At 44.1% G+C, this 17,912-nt stretch overlaps 1 protein-coding gene across 1 annotated transcript in view; it reads right to left on the bottom strand.

The window, feature by feature from the left end:
- Positions 1 to 17,912, bottom strand: part of LOC149439137 (tetraspanin-18) — a gene marked incomplete at its 3' end in the record, with an annotated part of 228,869 nt that overhangs the window by 66,227 nt on the left and 144,730 nt on the right. Inside the window, exon 3 of the mRNA XM_089659414.1 lies at positions 937 to 1,037. The remainder of the gene's footprint in view (positions 1 to 936; positions 1,038 to 17,912) is intronic.

Genomic DNA, 17,912 nt, shown 5'->3' with positions numbered 1-17,912 from the left:
AGCATTCATCCTATTTACCACCAATGTAATGGGCATTCTTCCCAGTGACCACCAATGTAAGGTGCATTCTTCTCATTGACCACCAATGTAAGGAGCATTCTTCCCATTGACCACCAATGTAAGGAGCATTCTTCCCATTGACCACCAATGTAAGGAACATTCTTCCCATTTACCACCAATGTAAGGGACATTCTTCCTACTGACCACCAATAAAAGGAGCATTCTTCTCATTGACCACTAATGTAAGGAACATTCTTCCCATTTACCACCAATGTAAGGGACATTCTTCCCACTGACCACCAATATTATGGATATTCTTCCCATTGACACTAATGTAAGGGACATTCTTCCCACTGACCACCAATAAAAGGAGCATTCTTCCCACTGACCATTAATAAAAGGAGCATTCTTCCCAATGACAGGAGCATTCTTTCCACTTACCACTAATGTAAACATCATTCTCTCAATGACCATCAGTGTAAGGGTCATTCTTCTCACCGACCACCTAATATGTTACTCTATGACTTTATAACATTGATGCACTGGAACTGCACTTACCTCTTTTATACTATACTGTAACAAGTCACCAATACACATTATTATTACGCTATGACTTTGTAACACTGACATACTTCTGTATAAGCAGTTGTTACATTTAACATTTTCAATAAATAACAACTGAATAATAAAAAAGTCCCAGTTTGGTCATGGTCAAAAGTGACAGCTGTTCTTACGTTGTATAACACTAGTCAAAAAAACTAGATAGAAAGGTACAGTATCTCTCCTGCCAATACCAATTACAGCACGTTCCAACCATTCTATTCAAGAAAAAACAATGCAAATTCTTATTATGGGTGACACTATTTCCTTTTCTTTCCCAGAATTTTTATGTCTGAGGCCATTACATTACCTGAACTTCAAATAACAGATTCTCACCTCCACAAAGCCAGTATTCTCTCAGCGATGGGACCTCAGGTTGGGTGAAATCACATCAATCTGGACCGCCAGCTTCTGTCCCGCAGACCTCCCAGGAGCTCCTGAAAAATAGAGACGAAACATGAAGCTCTCCAGCCAAGCCCTTACATCAATATACAGACTGACAGTCTTCGGCTACTGTGTGTCATCTCTAAGAGGAGAGCTTATCTGGTTTGGTACAAAATGCAGAGAAAAGATATTTAGGAATGCTGATAACTTCAAACATTTCCTAGAAGGACACAAACAGATATGGGATCTGATAGACAGCAAATGTTTGTTCAAGTTTTTGTTCTCTTCACAGAAAGAGTTGTTGCCTGATATTACATTAGAATTTTCTTTAGTTTCTCTTTAATATCGTTTGGCAGAGTTCTTCTTAAAATACAGAGGAGTTCTACCTTTTATTTGTTAATTTAGTAGTCCATCGTTGAGCTTTTACAGAGTTTGCAAAATTGTATTTGTTAACATACCATAATTTGGTCATTTGACCAATAAATTTGAAGAAACAAACTTTTCAAGCATCTAATTCTGATACAGGTACCTCAGTTGACCTCTCTTCCATTTTTTTCTTTTGGGGCAAAAATCTTCTCTCAATCCTTATTAGTTACTACAATGAATCTCAGTCGAGAATTAATAATTTTTTGTGGTTGAATATCATGACTCAAGACCAAGAGGAGCTTTATCCATCTTGAAGCCTGAATGGATTTTCTTGTTAAACAACGGACCCTGTCTAGGATGAATGAAGAAGATCCTCTCCTGTTATTTAGGCCCTACTTTAAATTAAAACAGTGAATTGGTTTAGTTCTCACTATCCTTAGGGTGCTGGATGGTCCCATCTCACATATCCTATCATCCTTGGGTTGGTGGGAGAGGAACCCTCTCACTACGCAGTCCTGGAAATCTGGACACTCAAAAAAAGATATACCATAACCACCCAAAAGAAATGTAAGAAATGTTCTACTTCCTTATACTTATTAGCCTAAAATAATAGTACTTTTGTAGCACCCTCCTGGATAAGTGCTAGGTCCATTAGCTAAATTAGTTATTTGGCTCCCTTGTAATCAATGGAGCAGTTTGCTATTGATTGGGCTGCTCTGAGTCTCACTGGTTGTGGGTTTGACTGCTTTCCCCTGCCTTCTGGAGGATTCTGGAATGTAGTAGACAGAGAGACTCAAACCTACAGCCTGAATACTTATGTACTTCCAGCCAATCCCTGGGAGGGTGTATATATAATCTGAGGCCTGGAGCAGATGGCTTCTTGTCCAGCAGGAGGAGAACCAAGCCTGAAGGGCTGCAACAAAAACGGGTGGGGCACTACATATTGCCCATGATTTGGGAATATTCAACAAGTTTATACAGATGTGATGGTAAGGTGTTCCTAAACTTTTCCCCATATGGTGTACTGCTACAATGAAATCTCCAATTGAAGAGGCAACCCACACCAATTGACCGTTGACTTACCAAATAACCAGCCCAGGTCTATGTCCAACATCAGTACGGGACTTCACAAATTTTTTTTGGGCTGAATGAACACAAATCCCCTTAGACCTACTCCATAACTTTGTATAAAGACTTCCAAGAAGGCTGCAAGAAAGACAGGTGGGGCACTACATATTGCCCATGGTTTGGGAATATTCAACACGTTTATATAGATGTGATAGTCAGGTGTTCCTAAACTTTTCCCTATATGGTGTACTGCTACAAAGAAATCTCTAACTGAAGAGGCAACCCACTAGTTGACCATTAACCTACCAAATAACCAGCCCAGGTCTATGTCCACCATCAGTACAGGACTTCACAAATTTTTTTGGGCTGAATGAACAAAACTCCCCTTAGACCTACTCCATAACCAAGAAGGCTGCAAGAAAGACGGATGGGGCACTACAGATTGCCCATGGTTTGGGAATATTCAACACGTTTATATAGATGTGATGGTCAGGTGTTCCTAAACGTTTCCCTATATGGTGTACTGCTACAAAGAAATCTCTAACTGAAGAGGCAACCCACTAGTTGACCATTAATCTACCAAATAACCAGCCCACGTCTATGTCCACCATCAGTATGGGACTTCACAAATTTTTTTGGGGCTGAATGAACACAAATCCCCTTAGACCTACTCCATACTTTGCATAAAAACTTCCAAGAAGGCTGCAAGAAGGACAGGTGGGGCACTACTAATTGCCCATGGTTTGGGAATATTCAACACGTTTATATAGATGTGATGGTCAGGTGTTCATAAACTTTTCCCTATATGGTGTACTGATACAAATAAACCTCTACCTGAAGAGGCAAACCACTAGTTGACCTTTACCTACCAAATAACCAGCCCGGGTCTATGTCCACCATCAGTACCGGACTTCATTCAGCCCCAAACAAATGTGTGACGTCCGATACTGATGGTGGACATAGACCTGGGCTGGTTATTTGGTAGGTTAAAGATCAACTAGTGGGTTGCCTCTTCAGTTAGAGATTTCTTTGTAGCAGTAAACCATATAGGGAAATGTTTAAGAACACCTGACCATCACATCTATATAAACTTGTTGAATATTCCCAATTCATGGGCAATATGCAGTGCCCCATCCATCTTTCTTGCAGCCGTCTTGGAAGTCTTTATACAAGGTTAGGGAGTAGGTCTAAGGGATTTGTGTTCATTCAGCCCAAAAAACATTTTTGAACACAAACCCCCTTAGACCTACTCCATAACCTTGTATAAAGCCCTCCAAGAAGGCTGCAAGAAAGACAGGGTGGGGCACTACAGATTGCACATGGTTTGGGAATATTCAACAAGTTTATATAGATGTGATGGTCAGGTGTTCCTAAACTTTTCCCCATATGGTGTACTGCTACAAAGAAATCTCTAACTGAAGAGGCAACCCACTAGTTGATCTTTAACCTACCAAATAACCAGCCCAGGTCTATGTCCACCATCAGTACAGGACTTCACAAATTGTTTTGGGCTGAATGAACAAAAATCCCCTTAGACCTACTCCATACTTTGCATAAAAACTTCCAAGAAGGCTGCAAGAAAGACAGGTGGGGCACTACTAATTGCCCATGGTTTGGGAATATTCAACACGTTTATATAGATGTGATGGTCAGGTGTTCATAAACTTTTCCCTATATGGTGTACTGCTACAAAGAAATCTCTAACTGAAGAGGCAACCCACTAGTTGACCATTAACCTACCAAATAACCAGCCCACGTCTATGTCCACCATCAGTACGGGACTTCATTCAGCCCAAAAAAAAATGTGTGACATCCGGTACTGATGGTCGACATAGACCTGGGCTGGTTATTTGGTAGGTTAAAGGTCAACTAGTGGGTTGCCTCTTCAGTTAGAGATTTCTTTGTAGCAGTAAACCATATAGGGAAATGCTTAAGAACACCTGACCATCACATCTATATAAACTTGTTGAATATTCCCAAATCATGGGCAATATGCAGTGCCCCATCCGTCTTTCTTGCAGCCGTCTTGGAAGCCTTTATACAAGGTTAGGGAGTAGGTCTAGGGGATTTGTGTTCATTCAGCCCAAAAAACATTTGTGAACACAAATCCCCTTAGACCTACTCCATAACCTTGTATAAAGCCCTCCAAGAAGGCTGCAAGAAAGACAGGGTGGGGCACTACAGATTGCACATGGTTTGGGAATATTCAACAAGTTTATATAGATGTGATGGTCAGGTGTTCATAAATGTTTCCGTATATGGTGTACTGATACAAATAAATCTCTACCTGAAGAGGCAACCCACTAGTTGACCTTTAACCTACCAAATAACCAGCCCAGGTCTATATCCACCATCAGTACAGGACTTCACAAATTTTTTTGGGCTGAATGGACAAAAATCCCCTTAGACCTACTCCATAACCAAGAAGGCTGCAAGAAAGACAGGTGGGGCACTACAGATTGCACATGGTTTGGGAATATTCAACACGTTTATATAGATGTGATGGTCAGGTGTTCATAAATGTTTCCGTATATGGTGTACTGATACAAATAAATCTCTACCTGAAGAGGCAACCCACTAGTTGACCTTTAACCTACCAAATAACCAGCCCAGGTCTATATCCACCATCAGTACAGGACTTCACAAATTTTTTTGGGCTGAATGGACAAAAATCCCCTTAGACCTACTCCATAACCAAGAAGGCTGCAAGAAAGACAGGTGGGGCACTACAGATTGCCCATGGTTTGGGAATATTCAACACGTTTATATAGATGTGATGGTCAGGTGTTCCTAAACGTTTCCCTATATGGTGTACTGCTACAAAGAAATCTCTAACTGAAGAGGCAACCCACTAGTTGACCTTTAACCTACCAAATAACCAGCCCACGTCTATGTCCACCATCAGTACGGGACTTCACAAATTTTTTTGGGGCTGAATGAACACAAATCCCCTTAGACCTACTCCATAACCAAGAAGGCTGCAAGAAAGACAGATGGGGCACTACAGATTGCCCATGGTTTGGGAATATTCAACAAGTTTATATAGATGTGATGGTCGGGTGTTCATAAACTTTTCTCTATATGGTGTACTGCTACAAAGAAATATCTAACTGAAGAGGCAACCCACTAGTTGACCTACCAAATAACCAGACAAGGACACCTTCCGGAAACCAAAAAATGAATACCAATAAAAGCTGTAGTGCTGAAACTTTATTTGTAACCATATCAAAATTTTAAGGACAATCTGAAAAATATATCAGCAGAGACGAGGACAGCGGCTGGGTCGGAAGACCGGCTGTTTACAGTAAGAGAAGACAGCACGCCCATAATACCAAACCAGTGACCTTTTCCCGGTCCTCGCCGAGCTGTGACAGCTAAATAACAGATCCATTGCAAATGACACCATTTACATCGGGCCACGGACGATAAAGCATTTAGCCTTTCAGCAGATCAGAAATAAGCCTGTTCAGACAGCCCGTTACTAAATGAGGCAGCCGCTCGCAGCGCAATGCGTCTGCTCTTTAGAACAACATGTATTTCTACAGCTGGAAAGAGTACACACAATTAGATTATTTCATTTACATCCTATTCACATTCACCGCTCTGCTAGAGGAAGACAAAGAATACAGACTTTATATATTAAAGCAGAGCGCTTCATTTATCAATGTTATTTGGTTGCAAGGTTAAACAAGAGTACTTTCAGATAGTTTTGAGTTGGGGAATACTTTGCAGAAATTGCCTTGAAACAGCATTCATCTCTACTTCTATTTAAAGAAGAATTCCAGGCATCGGTATGTTATACTTAATCACATCGATCCTATTTCTAGGCTTGAGAAAAAGGTGTTCCGAAGCCCTAAAACACGTAGCCATGTCTTCTACAACTGACATCATTCCACTGCCACGTCCATAGTCTGACGTCATCCCGCTTCCAGCTCAGCGGTGTGTTCCACGCTGGCCTCCTTGGTGTTCACACACCCAGACGCTTCTTGCAACACACTTGGCATGCCTGGCAAACTCTGCACACGGTATACATATACAACCACTTCCAGGTGCTACTCTACTATGCTCGGCCGCTTCCCTGGAAAACTCTGCATGCCTGCAGGATTGTTTGATGTGTCTTTTTCCCGATTACTGCATGTGAGTACATATTGATTTTTATTCTTCTGGTTTTAATAAAAGTCTACATTTAGATTGTGGCTCCCCCTGTTGTAGTATCCTTTTGCAGTACTATGTATATGCCTTACCTGGCCAATGGCCCTAGAAGCTGGAAATCACTGTAGTAGACGCCACTACCCCAGTTATCCCCATGTGCGTCTGGATCCCACTCCTTGCAGCTGCAGTCCTGCTTACTGAACACAGGAGACTGGCCACACAGCACAGGCGCTATTCAGAGAATGCTTTGCAGGTTCTGAATGGAGGCAAAGGGTTCTCTGATTGGACGCACTACAGAGGCAGGGTGATGACATCACAAGCTCCACCTCATCCAATAAAAGAATGTTTTGCATTCATTCAGAAGATGCAATTATGACCAATAAACAACCTTAAGACCAATGTAACCATATATGGCAAACCATATGACCACTGGCCAATTTCGCCAACCATATGACCAATGGCAAATATGACCAATAACCAACCATATGGCCACTGTAACCATATACGACCAACCATATGACCAATAACCAACCATATGGCCACTGTGACCATATACGACCAATGGCCAATATCCAACCATATGGCCACTGTGACCATATACGACCAACGGCCAATATGACCAATAACCAACCATATGGCCACTGTGACTATATACAACCAACCATATGACCAATGGGCAATATGACCAACCATATGACCAATGTGACCATATATGACAAACCATATGACCACTGGCCAATTTCACCAACCATATGACCAATGGCCAATATGACCAGCCATATGACCAATGGCCAATATGACCAATAACCAACCATATGGCCACTGTGACCATATACGACCAACCATATGACCAATGACCAGCCATATGACCAATGGCCAATATGACCAACCATATGACCAATAACCAGCCATAAGACCAATGTGACCATATATGACAAACCATATGACCACTGATCTATTTCGCCAACCATATGACCAATGGCCAATGTGACAAGCCATATGACCAATGGCCAATATGACCAATAACCAACCATATGGTCACTGTGACCATATATGACCAACCATGTGACCAACGGCCAATATGACCAGCCATATGACCAATGGCCAATATGATCAGCTATATGACCAATAACCAACCATAAGACCAATGTGACCATATATGACAAACCATATGACCACTGGCCAATTTCGCCAACCATATGACCAATGGCCAATATGACCAGCCATATGACCAATGGCCAATATGACCAATAACCAACCATATGGCCACTGAGACCATATACGACCAACCATATGACCCATGGCCAATATGACCAGCCATATGACCAACGGCAATATGACCAGCCATACGACCAATGGCCAATATGACCAGCCATATGACCAATGGCCAATTTGACCAGTGATATCATCAATGGCCACTGTGACCATATACCACCAACAGTCAGTATTACCAACTATGTGACCAACAACCAATCATATGACCAAAATTACCATATACAACCAACCATATGACCAATGGCCACTATAACCAATCATATGACCAATAACCAACCATATGACCAATATGTGGTTAGTGGGCCACTAAGAGAGACATCCACTTTCCACTGTGCGGTCAGTACTGATGTATGTATACCTGTATTAAAGTACATGTCTTGGCATTAAGCAAATTAACACCCCAAGCCTAGAGTGACACCGCTGTTCATCCACAGATACAGTACAGTGAGTGAGCGTTGTCACCCTAGTACAGGAAGTGTTTTATTGGCATTATCACCAGGAGAGAAAAAAAAAAAAAAGCCTGAACAAAGAAAATGAAAGCAGCCACCATATCTAGGGAATGTTAAATTGCTATATATTACATATTTTGTTCTTTTTTTTTTTTTTTTTATACACGCTTTGTTGGGGACATCATTCTTTAACAATATCTTGCTCCATTTTTGTGCCTCTGGGCAGCTGCACATAACCTGTGCCCACTCCTATTTGCACAACCTGGCATTGAGCAATAAAATGGGCTAAAATATTCCATCTATCTGCCTATTATCTCATGGAAAATGAAGTGCAATCCTGACCGAGTGCCAGGAGCGAGGGAGGACTGGCAGGGGGAAGTGTATTTTTTTTTGTTCTTGCAAATGGTAACAAATAATGAGCACCGAGGTCTAACAGAAACACGGAGTCTGACGCCGGTAAAGCGAGGAGCTTGTTGTCTCATGCCACATCAACACTCGCTGCGCTGCGCTCCGCTGGCAGGCTTGTGGCTCACTACATCGTGTAAAATAAACAATTAGAACATATACTATTTGGGCTTTCCAGCAATCTGTAGATAATTTCAGACTAAATAATGACTGCCGTCTCCAAAAGCTTTTGCCAGGCACTTAAAGAAGAACACGGAGGTTGTTTGTAGAATGAAGATTCCTCTAAAATCTCTAACTGGGTGGTTCTTAACCCCTTCCCGCCTAAGGGTAAAACAAATATTAATGCCTAAGCACAATTTTGCAACGTTGACAAGTGTTAGTAAAACCGTCCGTATCATCACAACTACTTTGTACATCCAGGTGGATTATACCGCGATTTGTTCAGGACAAATTGGGCTTTTTTGGTGGTAAATGGTAATGGATATCTCCTGATTTTTTTTTATTATCAAAGGAAAACTGGCCCAAAATAGTAAAAAAAAAAAAAAAAAATCTTTTTTTTTTAAATTTAGCTGTGTGTTTCTTGTTACTACCATAACCTACCACCAAAGAACAACCCAAAATAAATTCTCCAGCTCTTGCCGATCGCAGCGATACCATATATGTAGATGTCATTGGTTGTTTGTACCCGTAGTACAGCCCAGAAACAATAGTGCGCATTTTGTTTTTGTCTTTTTTTTTTTTTTTTTTTTACCTAAAACATACTGACACTGACACTAACGGACACTGATACCAATTTTTTTTTAAATCCTGACCTTTGAACCTGACCTTTGACCCTGGCCTTGACCCAAACAATAACCCTGGCACTGAACTGGATCAAACCTTGATCTAGGCATTTTTTCTTTATTTTTTCTTTTATTTTTTAATATTTATTTTTCTTTTTTTACAAAAATTTTTTTCCCTCTATGCCAGGAGTTAGAGAGATACAATATATCTCTGTTCTCCATTCATAGAGAGAGAAAAAAACAAGGGGGCCGGGCTGCACAGTGACTAATCACTGTGATAGCCAATCAGAGGCTATCACAGCGATCATGTGGCCCGGAATCGGGAGTCCCAGGTCCCGATCATTAGAACGGGACCCGGGGCTCTCAGTGACACCGCGGTCTTTGTGCTGGGAGCGCGCAGTGCGGCAATGCAGAAATGGCTCATACGCAACCTGCATAGGTGTGAACCTAGCCTTAGGCACGAAGGGGTTAATGCAAAGTAGGCAAGTGGTTAAACATGTTTGGGACAAACCTAGATCTATAGACAGATAAAAAATAAATTTAAAAAGATATAAAAAAATAAATATATATTGTGGATGGGGGAGACGTGATGGGCCAGTTGGTGGAAACACAGACACTTGACTGGACATTTGGACGGTGGGCCAGTTGGTGGAAACACGGACACATTACTGGACATTTGGACGGTGGGCCAGTTGGTGTAAACACGGACACTTGACTGGGCATTTGTACGGTGGGCCAGTTGGTGGAAACACGGACAATTGACTGGGCATTTGTACGGTGGGCCAGTTGGTGGAAACACGGACACTTGACTGGGCATTTGTACGGTGGGCCAGTTGGTGGAAACACGGACACATGACTGGACATTTTGATGGTGGGCCAGTTGGTGGAAACACAGACACTTGACTGGGCATTTGCACAGTGGGCCAGTTGGTGGAAAAACGGACACCTAATTGGAAAATTGGACGGTGGCCTAGTTGGTGGAAACGCGGACACTTGACTGGACATTTGGACGCTGGGCTAGTTGGTGGAAACACGGACACTTGACTGGACATTTGGACGGTGGGCCAGTTGGTGGAAACACAGACACTTCACTGGACATTTGGACGGTGGGCCAGTTGGTGGAAACACAGACACTTGACTGGACATTTGGACGGTGGGCCAGTTGGTGGAAACACAGACACTTGACTGGACATTTGGACAGTGGGCCAGTTGGTGGAAAAACAGACACTTGACTGGGCATTTGGATGGTGGGCCAGTTGGTGGAAACATGGACACTTGACTGGACATTTGGACGGTGGGCTAGTTGATGGAAACACGGACACTTGACTGGACATTTGGACGGTGGGCCAGTTGGTGGAAAAACGGACACTTGACTGGACATTTGGACGATGGACTTTCTCCATACAAGTCTTCTACGGTAACAATTTCTTGTAGCGTGAAGAGGAAGCAGGGTGGGCAGAGAAGACACTCATCATGAGGGGAAAGGAAAGACGTGTTTACTTAAACACTCCCTTCTGGCCTTCAGACCCTCTCTACAGGAAGGGTTGAGGGCCGACTCGGAGCCCTGACCTTGCCAGCGATTGCAGTTGAGTCAGATGTTTGGAAAGGACATAATAGAAAATGACAGCTCTGCCCATCTGACTTTCATTACAATACAAGTATATTTATATCCCTCCTATGTAATGAAGATTTATGGCCGGGCTGTCAGGAGGACGACCAGTACTGCACTGTGCATACTTTCCGAAGGGATATTTCCACAGGAATGACTTTCAGCTAGCAGATACGGATCTCGTTACGCACCGCGCCAACTTAATGGGGAGCGATAATCTTTTCAATGTTTTTCAGATGTGCACATGAAAGTGATCAATTCAATGCAGATAACTTTATTAGTTCATTTTAAATCCATGTTTCTTTGTATGGTTTGTATTCATATACTCACATGGGGGCAGATAGATTTGCAGATTAGAGTTTGCATTTGCTCAAGTTTACTGTCTTTCAGGCTTTGGCGGGGAGTAGAAAATGAAAGCGGGAGGAATAGTGTCCCATCATTGGTTTTAGCAGGTGGGATAGTGCCCCATTGTTGGTGTCACTGGGAGGAATAGTGCCTCATCGATGGTGTCAGTGGAAGGTATAGTGCCCCATTCATTGATTTTAGTAGGTGGGATAGTGCCCCATTGTTGGTGTCACTGGGAGGAATAGTGCCTCATCGATGGTGTCAGTGGAAGGAATAGTGCCCCATTCATTGATTTTAGCAGGTGTGATAGTGCCCCATTGTTGGTGTCAGTGGGAGGAATAGTGCCTCATCGATGGTGTCAGTGGGAGGAATGGTGCCCCATTGATGGCATTAGTGGGAGGAAAAATGCCCCATCGATGGTGTCAGTAGAAGGAATGGTGCCCCATCATTGGTTTTAGCAGGTGGGATAGTGCCCCATTGTTGGTGTCAATGGGAGAAATAGTGCCTCGTCGATGGTGTCAGTGGGAGGAATGGTGCTCCATCGTTCATTTTAGGAAGTGGGATAGTGCTTCATTGTTGGTGTCAGTGGGGGGAATAGTGCCCCATCATCAATTTTAGCAGGTGAGATAGTGCCCCATCGTTGGTGTGAGTGGGAGGCATAGTGCCAAATCGATGGTGTCAGTGGAAGGAATTATGCCTCATCATTAGTTTTAGCAGGTGGGATAGTGCTTCACTGTTGGCATGAGTGGGAGGAATAGTGCCTCATCAGTGGTGTCAGTGGAAGGAATGGTGCCTCATTGATGGTTTCAGTAGAGGGAATGTGCCCCATCATTGATTTTAGCAAGAGGAACAGTGCCCCATTGTTGGTATCAGTGGGAGGAATAGTGCTCAATCGATGGTGTCAATGGAAGACATGGTGCCCCATTGCTGGTTTTAGCAGGTGGGATAGTGCTTCATTGTTGGTGTCAGTGGGAGGATTGTGCTTCATCGATAGTGTCAGTGGAAGGAATGTTGCCCCATCTTTGGATTTAGCAGATATTAGAGTGCCTCATTGTTGGTGTCAGTGGATGGAACAGTGCTCCACTGATGGTGCCAATGGAAGAAATAGTGCCCCATCGATGGTGTTAGTTGGATGAATAGCGCCCCATCAATGATGTCAACTGGAGGAATAGTGCCCCATCCATGGTGTCAACTGGAGGAATAGTGCCCCATCCATGGTGTCAACTGGAGGTATAGTGCCCCAAGAACCAGATAAAAGCAAGCAAAGGGCCACATCCGGCCCCCGGGCTGCAGTTTGGAGACCGCTGATCAAGATGACTGCTCCTCTATCTTTTTTGAGACCAGGGCCCTGTAATGTACTGTGAGCACATTCAGAATTTTTTTTTTCAGAATAGGTGCAGGAACTCCCCTTTTATGAATCACCCCTTGTCTCCACCCCCTGCCCAGCTGCAAGCACCGTCCCCTGGTTCCCCTTCCTACCCACCTCCCAGTACACCCCATTTTAGAGAATACAGAACCAAGTATCATTTTTTATAGATTACTCCCTGCAACAATAGAACTCAACCAGCAACAATAACCCTCCCCTCCAGGAATAATGAACCACCCACAACAAAATGCCACCCCAGCAACAATAGAATAGACACACAGATGCAGCAACATATCCCCCATCAGCCAGCATCAACAGAACCCCCAGCAGCCAGCATCAACAAATCCCCCAGCAGCCAGCATCAACAGATCCCCCAGCAGCCAGCTTCAACAGATCCCCCAGCAGCCAGCATCAACAGAACCTCCAGCAGCCATCATCAACAGATCCCCCAGCAGCCAGCATCAACAGATCCCCCAGCAGCCAGCATCAACAGATCCCCCAGCAGCCAGCATCAACAGATCCCCCAGCAGCCAGCATCAACAGATCCCCCAGCAGCCAGCATCAACAGATCCTCCAGCAGCCAGCATCAACAGATCCCCCAGCAGCCAGCATCAACAGATCCCCCAGCAGCCAGCATCAACAGAACCCCCAGCAGCCAGCATCAACAGAACCCCCAGCAGCCAGAATCAACAAATCCCCCAGCAGCCAGAATCAACAAATCCCCCAGCAGCCAGCATCAACAGATCCCCCAGCAGCCAGCATCAACAGATCCCCCAGCAGCCAGCATCAACAGATCCCCCAGCAGCCAGCATCAACAGAACCCCCAGCAGCCAGCATCAACAGATCCCCCAGCAGCCAGCATCAACAGATCCCCCAGCAGCCAGCATCAACAGATCCCCCAGCAGCCAGCTTCAACAGATCCCCCAGCAGCCAGCATCAACAGATCCCCCAGCAGCCAGCATCAATAGAACCTCCAGCAGCCATCATCAACAGAACCCCCAGCAGCCATCATCAACAGAACCCCCAGCAGCCATCATCAACAGATCCCCCAGCAGCCAACATCTACAGATCCTCCAGCAGCCAGCATCAACAGATCCTCCAGCAGCCAGCATCAACAGAATCTCCAGCAGCCATCATCAACAGAACCTCCAGCAGCCATCATCAACAGAACCTCCAGCAGCCCTCATCAACAGAACCTCCAGCAGCCCTCATCAACAGAACCCCCAGCAGCCAGCATCAATAAATCCCCCAGCAGCCAGCATCAACAGATCCCCCAGCAGCCAGCATCAACAGATCCCCCAGCAGCCAGCATCAACAGAACCTCCAGCAGCCAGCATCAATAGCCCTCTTCCTCAACAGTAGATCTATCCCAGCTACAATTGACCCCCCCAGCAACAATAGATTTCCCACCAGCAACAGTATACCTCTGTTTAGTAAGTTTAATAATTTGAAGAGCTCTCGTAGGAAAGGGTGACAGAAACTTCGAACTAAAAATGAGGGTCAGCTGGAAGGAGTACATAACATACTACACATCATATACTGCCAGAGCCTGTTCTATATCCACCAAAGAAGGATACATTCCAGGGGAAGGGATAAAAGGGATCAAGATGCTTGCAGGATAAACAAATACAATGTAACTGACACAACCTCCTGAAAAAGTGATCTTCAGAAGACACTGGCTACAGACAGGTCAACGTTAGTATATGTTCCCGTCAAATACTCAGGAAGCAGTGAAGAATAAGGGGATTGTAAGATTCCCGGCTGTTAAGAGTCTTAAAAATAGAAACCTATCTAATTGACGCTCAGTTTGCTCTGTGTATCATTATTTGTCATTTTTAAAGTAAATTCCGTGTTTTCACCTTTTTTTTTTGACCTTCGCAACCTCTAGCCACCAGCTCCCAATGGCCCTTTAAGGGGTTAATGGGGCAAAGGCAGAGGCGGGCTTCCCAATCATTTAACCACAGTGACTGGCTGTCAAAGCAGTCACATGATCAGAAACTCCCCCAATTAGCTCCTGATGGGAAACGGCGAGATGGAGCTGTAAGTGATAGCTGGGTCACTGTGCTGAGAGCGTCCAGTGAGCCCGCCCACCATGCTGATACATATGCATGCGCGTTACATCGGCGGGAAGAGGTTCAAGTGTTATCTGTACAATACTTACCAACTTTATGATCCTAGATCCCAGGATACTGCTAAACCACACCCATTTTCTGCCTTCGCCCCCCCACACACACTTTTCAAGTGGTCGTTTCAAAATCCCACCCACTTAGTGGGTTGGTCACAGTCAGACCTCACCTTTAAATATGTAGGGACCGCTCATCACATATCTTTACAGACCCAGCCTCTAAATATGCAGGAATTACCAACTTTCAGATGGAGCACCCACCTATTGGGTTGGTCCCTCCCAAACCCAGCCTCTAAATATGGAGGAATTACTAACTTTCAGGTGAGTGCACCCAACTTACACCCACCTATAGGGTTGGCCCCACTCAGACCCAGCTTCTAAATATGAAGGAATTACCAACTTTCAGATGGGTGCATCCAACTTACACCCACCTATATGTTTGGTCCTGTCCAGACCCAGCCTCTAAATATTCAGGAATTACCAACTTTTAGATGGGTGCACCCACCTATAGGGTTGGTCCCGCCCAAACCCAGCCTCTAAATATGGAGGAATTACCAACTTTCAGGTGGGTGCACCCAACTTACACCCACCTATAGGGTTGGCCCCACTCAGACCCAGCTTCTAAATATGAAGGAATTGCTAACTTTCAGGTGGGTGCATCCAACTTACACCCACCTGTAGGGTTGGTCTCGTCCAGACCCAGCCTCTAAATATGCAGGAATTGCCAACTTTCAGGTGGGTGCACCCAACCTACACCCACTTATCAGGTTGGTCCCACCCAGACCCAGCCTCTAAATATGAGGGGACAGCTCATCACACATACTTTTTGAGTTGATCCCGGACATATCCCACCCTTAAGTATGCAGGGACCACTCATCATGAATATTTTAATGGTTAGTCGCACCTTAACCCAGCTTCTAAATATGCAGGGATCACCTGTTTCCAGTTGGGCTCACCCTAATCACACCCACTTTACGGGTTGGTACCACCAAGACCTTACCTCTAAATATGTGGGGACTACCCACTTTCGATATTCACAATTATTGCCTTTTTGAGTTACTGTGTATGTGAAATACCATAAAGTTTTTGCTGTGAACCCAGGACATAGCTGGGGACACAGCATCAGCAGGACAGAGGGATGCTCATTGCGTCGACTTTACAGATTGGTCCTGCCAAGACCCAGCCTCTAAATATAAAGGGAACACCCACTGCCATGTGGGCATGCCCAAATCCCACCAACTTTGTGATTTGGTCCCTCCCAGACCCTACTTTTAAATATGCAGGGACTGCTTATCATGTATACTTTGTGGGTTGATCCAGCCAAGACCTTGCTTCTAAATGTGGGGACCACCCACTACCAACCTATGCAATGAATGACTTTTGAATATTTACTGCACATGTGCAGTACCTCAAATAAGGTTGATGCTGTGATCCCAGGACAAGGCCCTGGACAAAGTATCAGCAGGACAGAGAGCCAAGATGTGGGACTGTCCTGGAAAATCTGAGACAACTGGAAACTAGGCTCCACCCAAAACGTTTTTTGTTTGTTTTGTGTAGAATGGGGAAAGGTTAGAATACCTCTCTGGTTTTATTGCTATCTGAGCCTCCATTAGAGATATTTCCCCTCAGATTTTCTTCTGGGAACAGATAGTAAAAAAATTCTGCATTGGGGGTTCTCAGCAGGATGTGTGTCGGACCTCTTCAGAGAGACCACTGCTTCCACAAAGAAAGCGTGAAGGTTCCTCTCTGCAGCATGCTGGCAGGCGACTGGCTTTTTTTACTCTGGTTGTGGCTGCTTTTTAACTAAATTAAACTGTAAGACTTTGCATACCTCCTCCCAGTAGACAAAAGATCCCAGGGAAGTTTCTCCAGGTCTAGAAAATGGGAGTTGAAGAATGCAATCATTCTTTTTGAAACAGTATCTGCTAGAATTCATTCTTTCAACGTTAAAAAGTCATAAAACCAACCATATCTATATAAACTTCTTGGGGGAAAAAATTTCATCCAGCACTTTCCGTCGGCATTCAGAGTTTGAGTTATATCTCGACTACAGTGACCTTGTCATCTTTGGAGGGTGCAATTGGTACCAACGGCACAGTCGCCACACTTTGTCATACAAACGCCACCACCACGCGCAGACGAAGCGATAGAATCTATTCTACATCACGGCGAGCCTGTTATCGGCTGACACCTTCCAAACGCAGAAACAAGGCGGAATGTCGTGTAGTTGATGTTACTGTCAAATGCTGAAATGAGTTTCATGGGATTCGGGTGAGCTTCGACCCCTTTTCAGATCTAATCTCAGCCGGCGTGTGAATAATGGGTCGGATTTGTTGGCTGAAAACACTGCAAGACTCCACAATGGAATTTTTGTATGTTTAGAATGAGGACAGATGGCAGGGCCATTACAAGCAAAGTTGTCTAAGGATTCCAGTTTCCAGAATTATCTCTGAAAATTTGAGTTCCTCGAAATGTCTTCGGTTTTTAGATTGCCTCAGGCCATAATCAAATACCATTTCGTGAGTATAAATAAAACATTATTTATATACAATATATATATATATATATATATATATATATATACAGTCAGGTCCATAAATATTGGGACATCGACACAATTCTAAAGTTTTTGGCTCTATACACCACCACAATGGATTTGAAAAGAAACAAACAAGATGTGCTTTAACTGCAGACTGTCAGCTTTAATTTGAGGGTATTTACATCCAAATCAGGTGAACAGTGTAGGAATTACAACAGTTTGCATATGTGCCTCCCACTTGTTAAGGGACCAAAAGTAATGGGACAGAATAATAATCATAAATCAAACTTTCCCTTTTTAATACTTGGTTGCAAATCCTTTGCAGTCAATTACAGCCTGAAGTCTGGAACACATAGACATCACCAGACGCTGGGTTTCATCCCTGGTGATGCTCTGCCAGGCCTCTACTGCAACTGTCTTCAGTTCCTGCTTGTTCTTGGGTGCATT

The sequence above is a fragment of the Staurois parvus genome, unplaced genomic scaffold (assembly GCF_062004578.1).
Source record: "Staurois parvus isolate SC_StPar_1 unplaced genomic scaffold, SC_StPar_1.0 ptg001155l, whole genome shotgun sequence".
NCBI classification, from domain to species: domain Eukaryota; kingdom Metazoa; phylum Chordata; class Amphibia; order Anura; family Ranidae; genus Staurois; species Staurois parvus.
Note: the sequence above shows the minus strand (reverse complement) of the source record. Positions and strands in the feature narration are given on the sequence as shown.